Source organism: Macaca mulatta, chromosome 14 (assembly GCF_049350105.2).
Source record: "Macaca mulatta isolate MMU2019108-1 chromosome 14, T2T-MMU8v2.0, whole genome shotgun sequence".
Classification (NCBI taxonomy): Eukaryota; Metazoa; Chordata; class Mammalia; order Primates; family Cercopithecidae; genus Macaca; species Macaca mulatta.
The window spans coordinates 20,733,047-20,751,746 of record NC_133419.1 but is presented as its reverse complement, the minus strand read 5'-3'; the positions used below and the strand labels follow the sequence as shown (position 1 = coordinate 20,751,746).

General features: G+C 50.8%; 1 protein-coding gene across 7 annotated transcripts in view; it reads left to right on the top strand.

Annotated features, from left to right (window-relative positions):
* Positions 1 to 18,700, top strand: part of TSPAN18 (tetraspanin 18) — a 203,879-nt gene that overhangs the window by 118,980 nt on the left and 66,199 nt on the right. For 6 of the 7 annotated variants that reach the window (XM_015114242.3, XM_077961012.1, XM_028832774.2 and 3 more), the window contains exon 3: positions 13,908 to 14,048. The gene's annotated coding sequence lies outside the window, so the exon portion shown is untranslated. 7 annotated transcript variants of the gene reach the window in all.

Here is an 18,700-nt window from a genome sequence, read left to right as displayed (position 1 = left end):
CACAGGACTTGCGCCTGGGAGTGGCAGGTCCTTGCTCTTCAGGAATGAACCCAGCCTATTGAAAACCATCATCTATTGAGTACCTACTGTATGCCATGCACAGAGTGGAGAACTTCGGGGGCTTTCATAGTATTTAACTCTCGGAAGGGCCCTGTGCCTGCAGTATTCCCTCAGGCTGGTGGGAACTTTGCGGAGCATTAACTTCAGCAGGAAGCAGAGGAGGAGCCACTTGCCCTGGGAGAGGGAGAGACCCAGGACTGTGCGGCTCCAAGGCAGAGAACTTCCAGGAAATCCCGAAGGCTTCAGGGATGGGGTGGCTTCTAACCAAGGCTCTAGAAGGATGGGAAGGATTCTGACAACAGAAATGGGGAAGAAGGGCTTTCCTGGCGGGGGCAGCAAGCAGAGGCAAAGGCCTGGAGGTGGACTAGCACAGAACAGGAGACAGGATGGTGGCCAAGAGTACAGGCCCTGGGTTCAGAAAGCCACAGCGTGAGTCAGGATCCCTCACTTAGGAGCTTTTTGACCTCCTGTGAGTTACCTCACCTTTTCTTTAATAAAATTGGGGGCCGGGCATGGTGGCTCACTCCTGTAATCCCAGCACTTTCAGAGGCTGAGGCAGGCGGATCACGAGGTCAGGAGATCGGGACCACCCTGGCTAACACGGTGAAACCCCGTCTCTACTAAAAATACAAAAAATTAGCCGGGCGTGGTGGCAGGCGCCTGTAGTCCCAGCTATTCAGGAGGCTGAGGCAGGAGAATGGCATAAACCCGGGAGGTGGAGCTTGCAGTGAGCCAAGATCGCTCTGCTGCACTCCAGCCTGGGTGACTGAGCGAGACTCTGTCTCAAAAAAAAAAAAAAAAGAAAAAAAAAAAAGAAAGAAAAAAAGAAAGAAAATTGAGGCAAAATTTACATAACATAAAATTAGTCATCTTAAAGTGTGCGATTCACTTTGCATAACGTTTGGGAGGTTCATCCACATTGTAGCACTTATCAGAACTTCATTACTTATGATGGCTGAATAGGATGTACCACATTCATCTGCTTATCCATTCCTCTGTTGATGGGCATTTGAGTTGTCCCCACCTTTTGGATACTATAAATGATGCTGCTATAAACATTTGTGTACCAATCTTTGTTTGAGTCCCTGTGTTCAGTCCTCTTGAATGTAGACCTGGGAGTGGTTGCTGGGTTGTATGGTACCTCTAGGTTGAACTTTTTAAGGATAGAGTATCACTTTGAACTTCAATTTCCACACCTGCAGAATGGAGATAATAACAACAGCTGTGTCATAATGAAGGGAGGATGGGAAGGGATTTGAGGATTAAATGAAGTGCCCAGGATAGTGAGGGCTCAAAGTACCTTTTGTTGCTTCCCCCCCCCCCAGATGGAGTCTCGCTCTGTCACCCAGGCTGGAGTGCAATGGCGTGATCTCTGCTCACTGCAACCTCCGCCTCCTGGGTTCAAGTGATTCTCCTGCCTCAGCCTCCCAAGTAGCTGGGACTACAGGTACATGCCACTGTACCTGGCTAATTTTTTTGTATTTTTAGTAGAGACAGGGGTTTTACCATGTTTGCCAGGCTGGTCTTGAACTCTTGACCTCAGGTGATCTGCCCATCTTGGCTTCCCAAAGTGCTGGCATTACAGGGATGAGCCACTGCACCCGGCCTCAAAGTATCTTTTGAATAGGCTGTGCTAGGGAAGGCTGACAGGTTGTGGGAAAGGAGGATGATGGGCAGGGGTCTCCCGTGCCTAGCTGAGCTTGCCCCTGCCCTGATCCGTTTGGCTCCTCGAGGCTTTCAGTTCTTTCCCCACCAAAGATGGGGCAAAGTGAGCAGACGGCTGGTACCCTGGAAACCAGGCCCCTTCCTGCTCTTGGAGCCAAGGAGGCTGGCTCTGCCGGCCTCACTGAGCTGCCTTCCCCCAAGGAGTGCGCCCTTAGCGACCACTGATGCCCCATTTGCTATTTGCTCTCTCTCCACTTCTTTCCTTCTCTTCAGAGCTGTTCAGGCTTGGCAAGCAGCAGGGGCTCAGAAACCAAATTAACAGGTAAAATTCCCATTCTCTGCCTGTTACTCGCCTGGCTGAGCTGCAAAGTCTGCGACATAACAGGAGTTGGGAGTGAGGAGGGGGTGGGGGAAGGGAGCCAGTGTCAACAGGACTCATTTGAGAGAAAGAAGGATCCCCAGACTCATGATGTGGGAAGAGGCCAGTGGCACCCAGGGAAGTAATCACTGGGGTACCCCCTATTCCCTCTCTTTCTTCAGAGCTGCCTCCTGGCATCTGTGGTTCTCTGACACTACATGGTCCATGAGTGGCACAAGGTGACAAAGGAAGACAGCAGTGAGCTTTGCCCAGGGGAGGACTCTAACCATGGGGCTCCCCCGACCTCACTGGCCCTGTCTCTTCAGCTGTACTCGGGTCCCTTTGGTGATCAGGAGACAGGTGCTGGGGCCCAGCAGTCAGGCAGAACTGAGTTCAAGTCCAAGTGCAGCCATGTAGGCATTGCAAGTGACCTTGGGCAAATTCTCTCTCTGAGCCTCCGTTTCTTCATCTTTAAAATGGGAGAACACATCTCTTAGCTGGGTTGTTGGTTTTGAGATCAGGAGGAAAAGTGCATTGTACAGCACCTGCCTGTGGTAAGCTCTTAGGATAGAGGCCATGGGTGACGGTGGGGGGCAGGGGGGCAGCAGTGAGAGTCAAATGATCTTTGTTGATTCCTGTCTCAGGTTTGACTCCTGTTGGGCATTGAGTCCCGTGCCAGGAGGAACTGTGTCTGTTTTCTTTGTGAGCTCCCTGTGTTTTAGGTGGGGGTCCCTAAAAGCAAGACCTGAGTGAGGATGGTTATCTAGGTGAACTAGCGAAGGAGGATTCTCAGGAGAGCTCTGCAAACCAGCAAGGGAAGCAGGAGAAGGCAGAAGAAGTAGCTAAGCAAGGGTGAGGTTTAAGAGCAGGCTAGACTCAGCCTGGTCTCTGGGGCATGAATGGCCTCTAAGACATTGCCCCAAACAGAGGCAAGGGAGCTGGACTGTTATAGCCCCATGTCAGCCTGCCAGTGGCTATGGGCTAGGCCTGGGGGTGCAGATGGGGGTGAGATCTCTGGGCAAGGTGGCTTCCAGAGATCTCTGGGCAAGGTGGCTTTATAGCCAACAGCAGTTCCCCTGGAGAAGGTTGCAGCCGTGGCACTGCTGCAGTTGGGATGGGTGTCCCATCCAGGAAAGGGGACCAGGGTCCAGCACCCAAAGCACCTGCACACCCTGAAAGCCCTCAGTCTAGGATGATGAAGAAAGCACTCACCGTGGCACCTGGCAGACTTTGGTGCAGTGCCCCTTCTGCCACTTCACAGGAATCAGTGACCTTCCTGGGTCTCAGTTCAATGATCCCTCCCACATAGGGCCCACCGGGTTTGCTTGAGGACACATCAGGTGCCACAGCTCATTCGCCAAGCACACAGTTGGCCATGAGCGTCAGTTGGGTGGGGGGGCATACGATTTGTTGCTTTCCCCATAAATAGGGAGACCGTCCCAGGATGGGGTCTCTGTGGTCTGGCCTGGCCCAAGTGACTGCCTTCCCTCAAGGGTGAGAGATGGACTACATGACCCCTAATAACCCCTGTCCCCAGGACCAACAGAGAAGAAGGCCATTGTTCTCAGCTCCCTTCCTCCAGAAATGAGAAACACAGCTGAAGCCGCTCCTGCTCCCCAGGGCCCTCCAAGGCCTGGAATTTCCCCATGGGTGTTTGTCCCCAACATGACTGATTTATTCCTATCATTATTCCTACATATCGAGTGATATGTAGATACATTCTGCTTAGTAAAAAGAACACATTTCAGGTGGGGTTAGAACCCCTCCTGCCACCATTTGCCAAGAGAACTGATGACAACTCCGTGTCCTTGTGTGGTTGAGGTGTGGTCAGGAAAGTTCTCCTTTAGGGTGGTGCTGCCAGGGTTTGGGAGGGACTCACACGATCCCAGTGAGGACAAGGGTGAAGGCCAGGCACTTCCCAAGGTCCCTGCTGGCCAGAGGATGGCACAGAGGGGTGTATGAGCTGCCCAGCTTGGGTTTTTCCAGAAAAACCCTTCAATGTGGATGGAATGATCATTGCAATACTAATAATAGTTTCCATTTACTGAGCCTTACTGTGCCCCAGATAATAGCAGATAATAGATGGGTCTTCTCTTTGCGTCTTCTCATTTAACTCTGCACATGAGACATGTCCCCATCTTACAGATGAGAAGGCAGAAGTTCAGGTTCACATAAGGTATCTAAGGTCACATAGTAAGTGATGAGGCCAGGGTTCAAATTCAGCCTCACTCACCCAGGAAGTGGGGTGCAGGAGACCCTGATGCCTGTCCCAGTCTGTGCCAGCTGGCCTTATCCTAGGAACAGGTCATTTCACTCCCCTGGCTCAGGCTCCCCAGATTCCTCCTCACCTCACCTTTACCCATCTGTGGGCACTTAGCCCTCTGCCTTCCACTCCAGGGTTGAAGATGGTGGAATACCTCTGTCTCCTTACAGAGAGGAGAAAGTGGAAGCCCAGAGAGGGCACTTGATCTGCTCCAGGACACACAGCAACGTCATCCCAGGGCTGTGGCTAGAACAAGGGTTTTCTCCCTCTTGGTCAGTATTATTAACCCATTGACCTTTCTGCTTTAATCCAACCCCAGACTTGGCCATGCTGCACGTGTGTGTGGGGATGTGAGTGAGTGCGTGGAGAGGAGAGGGAAGCTTCTCTCCTTGGTCACGTTTGCCACACACAGCCTGAGCAGCGGGCCAATGGGGAATCTCTGGGGACTGGCTGGCTCTGAGTGGAAGCTGCTCCCGGTGTCACCTGCCCCTTCCTACAGCTCCCTGGATGTCACACTTCCCACTTCCTAGCGGGGCTAGCCCTGCATCCCCTAACCACCTAGAGGTTGCCCTCTAAGACCTGTGCACTTTCTCTGTGGTCTGGCCTCTGGCTGAACAGGGGGTTTTATACAAATCCCAGTAGAGAGAAATAGATCAATGCTCCCCGGAAATGTCTCCATCAGCTTCCGGAGAGTGGGCTTCAGAGTTCCAAAGAGCAAAGTTGGAACATCAGACAAGGGGGAAAAACAAAACCCAGGACCTAGAGTGGTCCCTTTTGCCCCTGTCGTGAAGTTCCTCTGGGTCCCTGTTACCCCAGGCACTCTTGCCCCCCCGCCCCCCACTGCTGGGTCCCTGTCTACCTCCCTCTCCTCTCTCCTCTCATACCTCTGCCAAAGCACAGCCCGCCTGCTGCTTTCTACAGCTGCCATGCAAATGCAGGCCCCTGCGCCATTGCCTTGGCTCTGTCTTCTGCTTAGAGCGCCTTTCTTCATCATCTCCATCACCCATTGCAGCTAAGCCACCCGTCCGGGTGCTACTTTCTCCATCTTCAACAGCGCTGTTACCCATTCATTCAGTGCCCAGGTATGACATGCCATTCCAGGCCCTGGGAATACAAGAGTCAGCGGTTCGGAACATTCCCCAGCCTCTGTCTTCTTCAGCTATTTGGGAACATGTCGCTAACTCAGGCTCACTGCAGAGACAGTGCCAGAATTTCTGTGCCCTCCCCCAGTGCCTAACATAGTAAGTTATACATACTTAAGTAAGTTAATGAGTGTTTGCTGAGTGAATGAAGGATGACTATCACTTACTGCCTTCTATTGTGATGTCTCTGCAGGGATTTCACCCACCATTGGTCGAGTACTGTATGCCATGATCAGCTCTAGGCACCAAGTTTCTGTGTTCCCAGGATTTGTTCTTATTTATAACAACAAAGTAGATAACATCGGCCCTTTTCTGGTGCCAGGCCCTGATTAAAGAGGCCTTGGTGAAGAGGCAATGGCAATGTTACATGTAGTAACAACCCTATCAGTAGGAACTCTGATTATCCCCATTTTACAAATAAGAATTCAGGCCCAGATAATTTAAGGCATTTTCCCCAAGCCACACAGCTGGTCAGAAGTAGAGACAGGACTCCAATACCAGCACTCTGACTCCAGAGCTCAGCCCCTTACGTTTATTGAGTGACTGAATGAATGACTCGTGTGCTACTTGATATGCTGGCTTCTGAAAGAGTTAATTCACACTCAGGAGTGGCTGCAGAGGCCTTCTTTGTGCAAACATGTACATACTATGCATACATGCACATGTGTGTGACCCCCTTGGCTCTCTCTCCAGTGTGTGCCACCTGTGCTAGAGTCTATTGTCCTGTCCCTGATTCTTGCCTCTCAAGTGGACCATGCACTGGCCCTGTGTCTGAGGGTCCTTATATAGTCTCTTTGCTCAGCCAGACATGGGGGTTACTATGCCCTAAAAGATCAATTGTTCCTAAATGCAGCCAGGATGTTTATCAGGGGAAGGGGAAAGGAACCAAGATGGTCTGCAAATGAACTATGACAGATAAACCTCACCTCCCAGGAGACTCTTGGGAAATATGCAGGCTTATAAAAATGCTCTGGGCCATTCCAACTTGGAAGGCAGAGATGCGTCTAAAATCTACCAAAACATCCATTCACGTGATCAATTGCTCATTGCTTCATCAAAAGATCAAGGGTTCGTGCTATACTGACACCCTAATAAATGAAGGAGGGACTTGGGCATTGGTGGTCTTCCAGGGCCTAAAACAGCAGGTGGGGAAGCAGCTTGGTGAAGAGGCAATGGTGAGCTATAGAAGGTTTTTGAGCAGGAGAGGGACATGGTCCAAGCTTCATTCCTGAAGATCTGTCTTCCTGCCTGGTGGAGGATGGAATGGAGGGGCAGCAGAGAGACTGTGGAGGTTATAGCTGGGGACTGGGTGACAGGGGATGAAAGCTCAGGTTAGGGATGTGGAGACCATGAAGGGGGTGAGAAGGGAGGAGCCTCATTATGGAGATGTTTCCGGGTAGATGGGACTGAGTTGTTTTGGCAGGGGAGAGAGAGTGGAATTTGAAGGCCCATAAGTCTGGGAGACTGAATGACTGGAAGCATTCCTGGAGGGGCCATTTCTGGGACAATAATAACAATAATTGCTACACAAGCCTTCCTCTGTGTCAGGCACTGTGCTTTATGGCTTTTGCTGTATTAAATACTCACAAGAATCCCCTCAGGTGATAACTGCCATTGTCTTCATCTTACACATGGGGAAACTGAGGCACAGTTACCTTGACAGAGATTACCCAGCCAATAACTGGTAGAGCCAGGATTCCACTCTAGGCAGCTGCCTGCAGAGCTTCTGCAGGTAACCCCCACCCCACGCACCTCTCCATTCACAGGCCTGCAGGAGGCTGTCTTTATTTCTGGAGCGGACATGCATTTCCAAGCAGAAGCACTGAGAGGGGAGGACCAGGGCTTCACTTGGAAACTGACCTGAGTGCAGAAGCAGCACCTCGAGGACGAGTCCGCAGCCCTCTGGGGCTCCTGGTTCTGTGTGGTGGGGACGTCAGCCCAGAAGATTAATGAGAGGGCAGGGGAGGGAGGAAAGGAAGGAAGGGAAGGAAGAAAAATTGCTGCCCATTATACCTGCCCTTTGGCAAGGCCGGGTAATTAGCAAACCCTCGGCAATAAAATATTTCGTTTTGGTGTAATTGCAAAGTAATTATGTGGTATGGGTTGTGTATTAATCGTGTTGATTAATTACACTCAGGTAGTAATTAAACATCTGCTTGATAATCGTGTGCAGCCTGAGGCTGAACATTTATACACATACACACACGCCCGTGCCACACGCAGAGCTCCTTGGTCTCTGCTCATTGGGCGGTGTGTGTTTGTGTGTGTGTGTGTGATGTGGGTGTGTTTGACAGAGCCTCGCTGAGTTAGGAGACCTCTCCCTCCCCCACCATACAATGAGCACTTTGTTCCCCAGCCTCACCTGGAACACTGGGAGGAACTGACCTACGACTGGGGCCGTGCCACCCTGCAGCCCCTCTCGGAACAGAACATGAGGCCCAGGTGTCTCCTGTCTGGCAGGGCTGCCAAGCCAAGCTGGGTTGGCACGGGGCTCAAGTGCTCCATACGTGGCAATGTGCTGTCATGTCTTAGAACTCACTGCAAACTTGGCACCAGTCCCTTCCTGCACCCTCTGAGACTGTGTTTGGCTTTGAGGGTCCGTGCTTGGGCAGATTCCTTTTCCCCAGCAGCTGGGAGAAAGTTTTTATTGTAGGAACCACTTGGGCTGAGGCCCCGGTACCAGCACAGTACACCCATTAGGACTAGATTTAATAACCTGATCCTGGACACTGTGGGGACCAAAGCAGGATGCTGACCTGTGTGCAGGAGCCTGTTTCTCACCTGGATCCTGCCCTTGCTGTGTGATCTTGAGCAAGTCACTCCCATTCTCTGTCTCTGCTTCCTGGTCTATAAAACAAAGAAAAACTGAGCTCGGAGGCCTCCAAGGGCCTTTGCAGCGCTGCTGTACTCAGATTCTAATTTTGTTTGTACTAATTAGGAATCGGAGACAATTTAAATTCAATACATATGATCCTTAGTGAGTAAACAATTGGAAATAATTCCTTCCTTTATGACTTCCCAAAGACTCACTCATGAGCAATGAGAACCCAGCGAAAATCAATAGCTTTTATTTTTCAGACAGAGAAATTGCAGGTTCCTTGAACTGCTGGGCATTGCAATTCATTGTTGTATTTTAAAATGTTATGTTTATGTTTATGGACTGCCATTAGATAATATGGATTCATCCTGAAGGTGGTTTTTTCATTAACTTAACTCATTTTACTTGTTAGTTCACATTTATAGCTTGGGTTTAATAAGCACACTGTGCAAAAGTCATAAAATACCCTTTTTCTTTAACAATATTTTAAAATCAAGACTCTTTTCTGAGTCATCTCAGGTTTATTTGCTCATAACTTGCTTCTTCTGTGATTTGAGGCCCAGCACAGCCAACTGTAGCCTGTTATTTGACCTTGAGCTTCAGTGTCTTTATTTGTAGTAGGGGAAAGGCATCACTAGTTAATAAAAGTAATCAATTTTAAAAAGGAAGCATTCGACAATCACTATATTCAAAGTGGTTCTGATATATAAGCTGGTTGAATCTCACATTCCTGAAATGGCTTTATTTTTTTCCCCCACTTTATAGGGGAGGAAACTGAGGCCCAGAGAGGTTAAATGACTTGCCTGAGGCCACACAGTTGGTGACAGTGGCAGAGCTGGGATGCGAACACAACATGTCTGTATGAGTCATGCTGACACCTAAAATTAACCCTCACAGTATCTAAATCAACCAACATTTTCCCTCCCACATCTGTCTTCCTACCCTCGGCCTGTCAGACTCAGTATCCCCCCACACCACCCACCCACCTTCCCCCAACATCCCCTTATCCCCATCCACCCCACCCCCCACCAGGCCCTGCCCATCCTCCTTCCATCCTCTTGTTTTCTGTTTCCACTTGCCTGGACTTCTTGCTGCTTTTATTTATCTTTATTTATTTATTTATTTATTTATTTATTTATTTATTTTTGAGACAGAATCTCACTCTGTTACCCAAGCTGGAGTGCAGTGGCACGATCTCGGCTCACTGCTACCTCCGTCTCCCGGGTTCAAGTGATTCTTCTGCCTCAGTCTCCCGAGTAGCTGAGACTACCAGGTGTGTACCACCACGCCTGGCTAATTTTTTGTATTTTTAGTAGAGACAGGGTTTCACCATGTTAGCCAGGATGGTCTTGATCTCCTGACCTCATGATCTACCTGCCTCAGCCTCCTATAAGTACTGGGATTACAGGCATGAGCCACCGTGCCCAGCCTTCTTGCTGCTTTTAATTTCCCAGAAGCACATTTCTGCCTTGTGATCTTTAGTGGTTCCCCATTGCCTGTGGATAAATTTCATCATCCTTCGCCTGGCATTCAAGGACCTTAACCATCCACCCCTTGCCTTCCACTTCTGTCTCACTTCCCACTCTGCCCCAACAGGCGGGCTTGGCTCATGGTCTTGAATACCCACCCACATGTGGGTACCCCTGTGCCTTTGTTCGCCCTGGTCTCTCTGCCTATAGTGCCTTCCACATCTTCATACATTCCGATCTTCTCCTTCCTCCAGGAAGCCTTCCCTGGGGCCTCTCACTCCTCTGAATTCATAATGATTTGATGAACCCCTCCTTAGCCATCTGGAACTACAGACCCACAGGCATTGTCCTCTGTTGCCCATAACAGTGAATAACCCCTTTGAAGGTGTAATCTGTGCCTCTCTCATCCTTGGTGCCCCTGGAATCTCAGGTATATAGCAAGTGTTCAATTAATGCTTTCCAAATGAGTGAATGTTCATGTTCCTCGTGGTCTCCAGGAAACAGAACTCCCTGTCTTCTCTGTTGAATTCAGGACCAGCCCCATGCAAATTTCGGGAAAGACCTGTCCAAGTTCTACCTACTTTCAACAGCTCTTCCTCCCTCCCTCCTTCCCTGCACGCTTCCTTCTGTCTTCTGAGAATTGTCACATTTCTTCTTGATCAGTGACTCAAACAAAACTGTTTTCCTCTCTTCTTCCATAAAACTTCCTTGTCCTGGGCACCATTTACTTGGTTTACTGCGGCGTGAATGGGCTTCTGGTTTCTGGCAAATTAATTCCAGCTCTGATGTTCATCGTGGATAATGGTGAAGAAAACGAGACATCCAGGGGCTGAACGCCACTCTGTTTTTGAGCCTGAGGATTTTGCAGATGAGGAAATTGAGGCCCAGAGGTGGGGAAAGAGGGACTTAGGTAAAGGAATCTGCTGAATTCTCAGTCAAGGCTCCCTGGGGAACTCTCTGCTGTTTCCTGGGTTATCTTGATCATGGGGATTAGAACTACCACTCTGTTGGTGGTCAGTGCACTTTACAGTTTGCATGAACTTGACCTAAGATAGGCATCTCAGCTGCTCTGTGAGGTTTCACCGAGGCTCAGAGGGGTGGGTTGCCTGCCTCGACCACAGAGCCGGTGTCTAGCAGTGTAGCCAGGGGTGGAATGCAAGTCGGGCTGTGCCACAACTGTGCTCTCCCCACTTCCCCCGTGGATGCCAATGCTCACTGGCTTCCCTACCTGCTGGCAGCAGCCTTGTGTTTATGCCAGACTTGATCTACGGGATGTATTCCCCTGGTTGGAGCAGGTAGCTAGAGAGGGAAGGAGACAGAGCCAAGGAAAAAGCCAGGCCAGGCCTCAGTGAGAAGGACCTGGCCTCAAAGAGCCTAGGATCAGAAGATAGGTGACGTGGGCCAGGCCTGGCTCACAGCCCTCAGAGCTGGGCTTCCTGAGCTGCTGTGGGATGACCAGGGCCTTGTGACTGTCCACTCCCAGCCCCATCCACCACTCAGCCGTATCCTCCCCAACTGGCATTTCTGGGCCTGGACTTGGGAAAGGAACTTTATTTGAGGATGACACACACATGCGTTTACAATGACACATGTTCACACACTGAATCCCTGCCCCCACACACACACAGATGCATGCCCACCCCCACATGCTGCCGACAGTCATGCGCACACATGGGTGACACATGCCCTCCTGAATGTCTCTAGTTCACGCTCTATTTTAAACAGTCTAGGTGGCAGCATCCCATAGTGATCAAGAGCCTCTGCTCGTAAAGCAAATAGGGGTTCAAATCCAGTCTATTTCACAGCTGTGTGTCTGAAAGTTACCTAGCTTCTCCAGGCTTCAGTTTCTCATCAATAAAACGGGGATGATAGCACTGTTAGAATGAAATGGGTGGACACATGTAAAGCGCTGACCACGGGACATTTATATTCATTTCTACTCAGCTCCCACAGGCAGCCTTGGCCTGTGGTCTCAAATGCCTGCCCCCCACTCCCACATCTGAGTATCTCCATGCCTGTGCTCACCCTGGGCCCATGGCCCACAGCACTCTGCTGCCATCTCCACACACCCATGTCTGCCCCCTCCTCCAGGAAGCCTTCACATGCCCTCGGGTGTTATCAGGGGAATTAGAGGAGAAGCTCCTCTCCCCGTGAGTTATTAGAAGCACAGGCTTCAAAGCTGGCCTGAGAGGTGGCAGACTGACGGAGGGTCCGTGATCCCCTTTCACTGATGGAGAAACTGAGGCCCCACGCAGGTGAGGGTGTGCCTGAGTGTTCACAGCAAGTTAGTGTGGTGTTGGGACTGGAACCCAGGACTCCTGCCTGCGGGTCTACAGCTGTCACCTCCTTCTCAGAGTGAAGACTCCCCCCTCCATAGATCTGTTAGTTAGGTGGGTGATCTGGTTCTCTCAGCCAGTTTGAGGGAGCATGGAAGTTGGGGGAGATAGATGGAGGGAGCATGGAAGTTGGGGGAGATAGATGGAGATAGATGGGGGAGATAGATGGGGTCCCCAGATGAGCCTCTTCAAGTGTGTGATGGTGGGATACAGAGAGGAGTGGGAGATGCTAGGGAGGAGAGGCCCAGAGTGGGGACTGGGACAGGGTGGGCTGAAGCAGGAACCATGGGTGACCTGGTGAGCCCGCAAGGATGGCATGGCTGTGTATGCTGCTACTGAAACAATCTCTGTCGTCACTTCTTTCCTGCAGCCGTTTATTTATTTCTTTATCATGCCCTTTTGGAAAATGCTGGGAATGCCACCCCTCCTGGGGAATGCACCCTCCCCCTGCTCCCCAGTTCACACCGTCTGGTGTGACATTCGTGCTCACCAGCTTGCACAGTGCTAATGACATTTACATTTTACTGGCTGGTGAAATGTGGGCTGTGCTTGGTGACGGGGGTAAAGGGATCCTTAGGCAGATGGGAGGTTCCCAGCCTAGAAAGAGGGGCAGGCTTGCTGATCTGGGGGCCCACACAGGTCTCTGAGATGCAGAGAAAAGGGAGAAGGTGGGTACAGAGGGGAGGAATATCTGGCGGAATTTAGAGATGCTGTTTGTCTAAAGGCTTGCCAGGAACACAAGGCAACCCAAGTCTGGTGTTCCACCTCCCCTGACATGCACATGCATTGTCCTCTGCGTCACCTCCTTAACATTTATTGAGCAATTTCTAGATGCCAAATGCTCCTCTGTGGGCTTCACAGACTTATGAAAGTCATTTGAATTCCCAGCAATCCTCAGGAAAAGATGCTATTATTATTCCCATTTTACAAATGAAGAGTCTGAAGCTCTGAGAGGACACCTGACTTGCCTCTTCTGGAAAGAGGTTGCGCCTGTGGCCAAGGTCCACCTGCCTCCAAAACCCATGCTCTTGGCCACTGTGGGCAACTTCCTGTTCTCTGTCTGGGCTTGAGCAGAGCCAGGAAACATTTGTCTGCTGAGGCCCAAGACTGAGTAGAGGTGGTGAGCATCCTGCCCCGTCCGCCGCCACAGCATGCAACAGGCTCCTGCTATGCTCCTGGGGCTGCTCCAGCCTGACAGCTACAGAGAAGGGTTTGGCCCCAGAGAGAGGCCCCAGCATGAGTCAGGAGAGACCCAGAGTTTAGGCCTTGCTCTGCCACCAACTCGCTGTGTGACTTTGAGCAAGTCGTGCCCCTCTCTGGGTATCAGTCTCCTTATTTGTAAAAAGAGGCCATTGGTCTGGCTGCATGGAGCATCCCAGGAATGCATTTTCACACGAGGAAGAAACTTCTCTCCAATCTGTTTGGACTCATGGAGTTGCCTTGCACTCAGACATACAAATTATGTTTTACATCAAAGCAAATCATGAAACATTTGCTGAACCTCCTCTCCCTTCTGCAAGGGGAACTGTGCTAGATGCAGGGGTTATGATGCTTATGTGTTTTTACTCAGCACACGCATACACGGGCACATGCATACCTTTGTGTCTTAGAATTATTTCCAGGCTACTTCAGTCGGATCTAGATGTTGAGTCTCCAATGCTGATGCTCACCTGCAGACTCCTGCAGTCTTGGTTTTATGACTTCGCCTCCTGCAGGGCCAGGAGAGCCCTTCAAACAGAAAGAAGAGACCTCAGCTCAGGCAGGTAATCACGGCTGCCTCTGCTTCCCTCTCACAGGTGAGCATCTCCTGGACAGCGTCAAGCTTCAGATGAGCTGAGCTTCTAATACTACCATCAAAGCAACTGGAACCCCTTGAATTTGATTTCTGGAGACGCGGGCATAATCCTTTTGCAGACGTCTCAACGCTGGCTCTCCAGGTAACGGAGTTTAGGCTTGTTCAGCAAGGGGATTTTTGCTACTTTTGTTGTTGCTGTTGTTGTTGCTAAGGGTGACCATCAGCAGGGCACCTGTCATTCTCTATCATTCATTCTCTTTCATGCATTAGTGTCTGTCTCCCTCATCACACCAAAGGTGCATGGGCAGGAGTGTAAGGGGTGCAGATAGTGTGAGTGGATCTGAGCCAAGGTTGCTGGGGTTTCACTAGATTAGCCAAAAAGATAACCCTCAGAGGGGCCAGACAGCTGAGAAGGCTGAGGTACACGCTAGCCTACCAGGTTGCTGGCCCATACCCCTCAAGCTCAGCTGGGGAAGGGTGGAGCTGTTGCCCAGGTAAGCAAGAACCAGTGGTGGGTCAGAAGTAAAGGTTGGCTGCAGTGGGTGGTGAGAAGGCAAAAGCTGAACTGAAGTCAGATGCTGCATCATTTGGGAGCCAACACTCAAACTGGATTAAGCAAGATAGGCCATTTATTAGCTTTTTTATTAGTTTCTAATATATTGTCGATATGGGGCCTATTTATTGGTTTCAAGGCAGGCAGGGCTGAAGCCAGGGCTCAAATGATGCTATTAGGACCATGTCTCACTACATCCGTGTCCTCTGCCTCCCTCCTTGTGAGTTTCAGTCCTTGGCAGCCACTCTCCATGTGGCAGCAGGGCAGGGACGTGCAGCTGCAGACTGACGTCTTGCTCATTTCAAATCCAATGGAAGGAGAGCTTCTTTTTCCTAGGAGTTCCAACAAAAATCCCAAAGTCAAGGCTTATTGGATGGTCTTGGGTCACATGACCACCACTGAGCAATCACTGAAACCTGGAGGATAAGCTATGCTGATTGGCCAGACTGGGTCAGTCCGGGGGTGGGGGGGTTGTGGGTTGAGTGGGGGGGTTGTAGGGGGTTTGGGGGGGAGTGGGGGGGTGTGGGGGGGCGGGGGTTTGTGCCGGATGGTGGTAGGTGTGGTGGGTTGGGGAAGTCAGCCTGCATGCATGAGGGGATGGACTTCCAAGGGAAAATCCAGGCATTGTTTTTAGAAAAAGGAGTAAGGAATGCCGGGCAGACAAAGCAGCAGATTCTTCCTACTGGTGTCATGGTGGGAGTCAGGGGCGGGAGCAATAAAGCACCCAGGTGGTCGCATGTGCCCCAGTTGGGGTCCTTCCTGTGATTTATGGTACCAAGATTGGCCTCTCTCTAAGTGCCTCTTTTTTAGTGAATCCAGTATCTGAAAGCCCAACTTTCTCACACACACACACACACACACACACACACACCCCATGCCTCTGATGGATCTGCAAGTCATACTTCACGTTCCAAAATGAGTGTTCCAGAAGGTCCTCATAAAGAGTCCCTGCACTCTCTGATGGCCGCCCCACTATTTCAGCTACCCCAGCTCCTGGCTGCCTTGAGTAGACCTCCACTCGCAGGGAAGGCCTGTTCCTTCTTCCCCCCACCTCCACTCCTTCTTGACTTGGGGGACTTTCTTGTGCCTCTTTAGGGTTTATTTGCCCTAAATGGGCCCCTTCCCAGAAGACCAGCCGCAGCCTTGCTTCTCCGAAGCCCCTTAGAGGGACAGGGGAGTAGAGGGGGACGGCCACTGGTTGAGTGGAAGCTCTGCCTCTGGGGGCACAAGGGTACACGTGGCCAGGCCAGCCTGGCAGCCCTGCTGCCCTCCACCGTGGCAGCTCTGTCCTGCATTTAGGGAGAGATGTGTGATTTCATTTGAGCAAATATTCCTCTGCAGAAAAAAATACTGAAAACCACAGCTTGTGATGCTGCCTCCCTGGCAGCTGTGGCCAGGCACTTTGTCAGATCTGCCCTTCGCTTGGTTTTGGTCAACCACAAACCTCTTGGCCCTCCCCCAGTCTCTCTCGGTCTGTGTCTCGCCTGTGGGCTCCAAAGCTCTGACTCACCGTGCAGCCAGCTCAGCGCTCAGCACCACCCTGCCTTATATGGTGAGCTCAGCACCTCTGGGTCAATGAGTGTTAATTCATTTATTCAGCCAATGGCTGTTGAGTGCCTACCATGTGCCAGGAGCTGTTTTAGATGCTGGGGATTGAGGGTGAGAAAAGCCCAAAGGTCCCTGTCCTCAGGGTTCCCTGCCCTCTCCTCTGGGAGATCTCCTGAGGACAGGACCCTCCTCTGGGTGTCTTGCCCCCAGCCCCTCGCCTGATGTCTCACACAGTGCTAAACCATAACTGGGCTGGCTTGGTAGTTAACTTTCTACACCATTTTGTAAAGTTCCCACCTGTGCCTGATGCAGCAGAAATAGCAGAATGACTTGGTTCTCAGCCTTTAGGACTTAGGGTGTAAGGTGCCACTCGTCATGGCCCTGGGGAGGAGGAAGGGCAATTGTTAGAGACCTGCTCCTGGAGTGTGCACCTGTTCATAAAACGAATCATACAAGCTCCACTTCCCAGGCATGCTTCATTCATTCAGATGCACTCAACAGGCACCTCAGAGGCCAGCTCTAAGGGAGACGATCAAAGTCAAGACATCCAAGGTAAAGAATGGGAGGGTACAGAGGAGAAATAGAAAAGAAGGCTTGGAGGTTCAGAGGCCAGAAGGAGATGTTACCGCTGCACAGTGGTGGTGTAAAATCAGGGGACGCAAGGCCTGTGAGCTGAGCCTAGATATGGGCCAGGTGAGGACGCTAGAAAGGACATTTGGGAGGAAGACACAGTGAGAGCAAAGGCCTGACAGTGGGACCCTGAGGCTTGAAAGACTGTGCCGGGCAGGAAGCCAGATGAACTCGGTTAGCCTTCTTTCCTGCAGGCCTCCAGGCTTGGCCGTGCTGGGCCTGGGGCCATCTTGTCTTCAAGGCTGCTTTCAACTACAGCTTGGGTGGGGAGTTTAGTAGCTCCTCCCTTTTCCTTTTGTCCTCTTCGTCCCTGGAAAAGGGAGTTTTGGAGAGTCCTTTCAAAGAGATGGTGCTACACAAAGACCGGGAGTTCTCAATCCTCTCATTCCTGAGATACGTTACAGAGCTTAGGGCTCATTTTCACTTAGAGCATTGCAAGCCGCCGACCTAGTGGCAGACCCTGGGCTGGAAGTTGGGAGACTTGGTCTGGGCTGTGCTACTGATGTCCTTAGCCTCCTGGCCTATCGTTTATCAAGCCCCTTCCAGCTTGAGACATTGTATTCCATGTCAGACCTGGATTCGGATCTGAGCTCTGCCAGCAGTACAGCCTCAGTATTCTTATATGTAAGTTAGGGATGATAATAATAGTACACTTCTCATAAGACTGTGTGAAGGTGAAAGGAAATACTTGAATGACAGAAAGTGCTTAACAGAGCACCTGCCAGGGATCAGCATTCAGTGTAGTACTGATGCTATTGGTGTTGTTATTATTTATATTTCAATCGTATTAATATAACTCTGTGGGAGTCTTCAGTGTATAGGTGCCTGTTGGTCCATGTCCCAAAAAACTTGGTGATGGGGGCCAGGCGTGGTGGCTCATGCCTGTAATCCCAGCATTTTGGGAGGCTGAGGCAGGCAGATCGCAAGGTCAGGAGTTCGAGAGCAGCCTGGCCAACGTAGTGAAACCCCGTCTCTACAAAAATACAAAAATTAGCTGGGTGTGGTGGCATTCACCTGTAGTCCCAGCTACTTGGGAGGCTGAGGTGGGAGAATTGCTTGAACCTGGGAGGCGGAGGTTATAGTGAGCCAAGACCACACCACTGAACTCCAGCCTGGGTGACAGAGTAAGACTCCATTTCAGAAAAAAAAAAAAAGAAAACTTGGTGATGGGGTGGGACGTCACACCCCTCCCATCTCCAAATAGTGATGGGGTTGGGGCTGCCTTACCTAGAATCACATTTATTCGTTGATTCACCAACACTTCATTGAGCACTTGCTGTGTGCCTGGGCCTCTGAGAGGCACGTGGAGTCCTGTTGGATAGGATGCTCAGGGTCCCTGCTCTCAGCAGCTCAGGTCTTCAGGCTGAGGCCTTGGGGGAAAATCCCACCCCGGCTTCCCATGGTACCTGAAGCTTTGTTCAACCTTCCCTTGCCATCTTGGGCCTAACTCCTGGGTGAAATGCCAGAGAATCCACTAAAATGAACTGGTCCGGTGTTGCACATGGACCTAAAGGATGGGGTGGATTGCCAAGTCCCAGTTCAGCACCAGGAAAACTGAAGTGTTTCAGGGGGAAGATGGGCTTGCCCTGGGCGCCAATGGCAAAGTCCTGTTTCATTGTCACCCCGCTTTGATGCTTGTTTGGATCCTGAACTGCAAAGGGTTTTGATTATTTCTGGAGGATGCCAAGCCTGCACGTGGAAGGGGGTAGGGGTCCAGTCTGCCCCTGTGTTTGCCTTGCGGTCTCCTGGTGGCTGTGGGTATCTCACCCTCTCTGGTAGCCAGCAGAGCCTGCCATGTGGGGCATCAGCCAGGGGTTGGTGAATGGATGGATGGGTGGAAGGATCACAGTGGATTTTCTAGAATCCATGTTGTCCCAGCCTCAGCCAGGGTGGCTGGAGATACCAATCTGTTGGCTTGTTTTTCCATGACAATTTGATTTTGGCTTCCATGGAATATCAGGAATTTTCAAGTAGTGGAATGGACTCAAAACAAATGGCTTTTGAGCTGATCAGCTTTCTCAGTTTGATTTCAGGGAGGCAGCCTGGTGTGTATCCTGATTTAA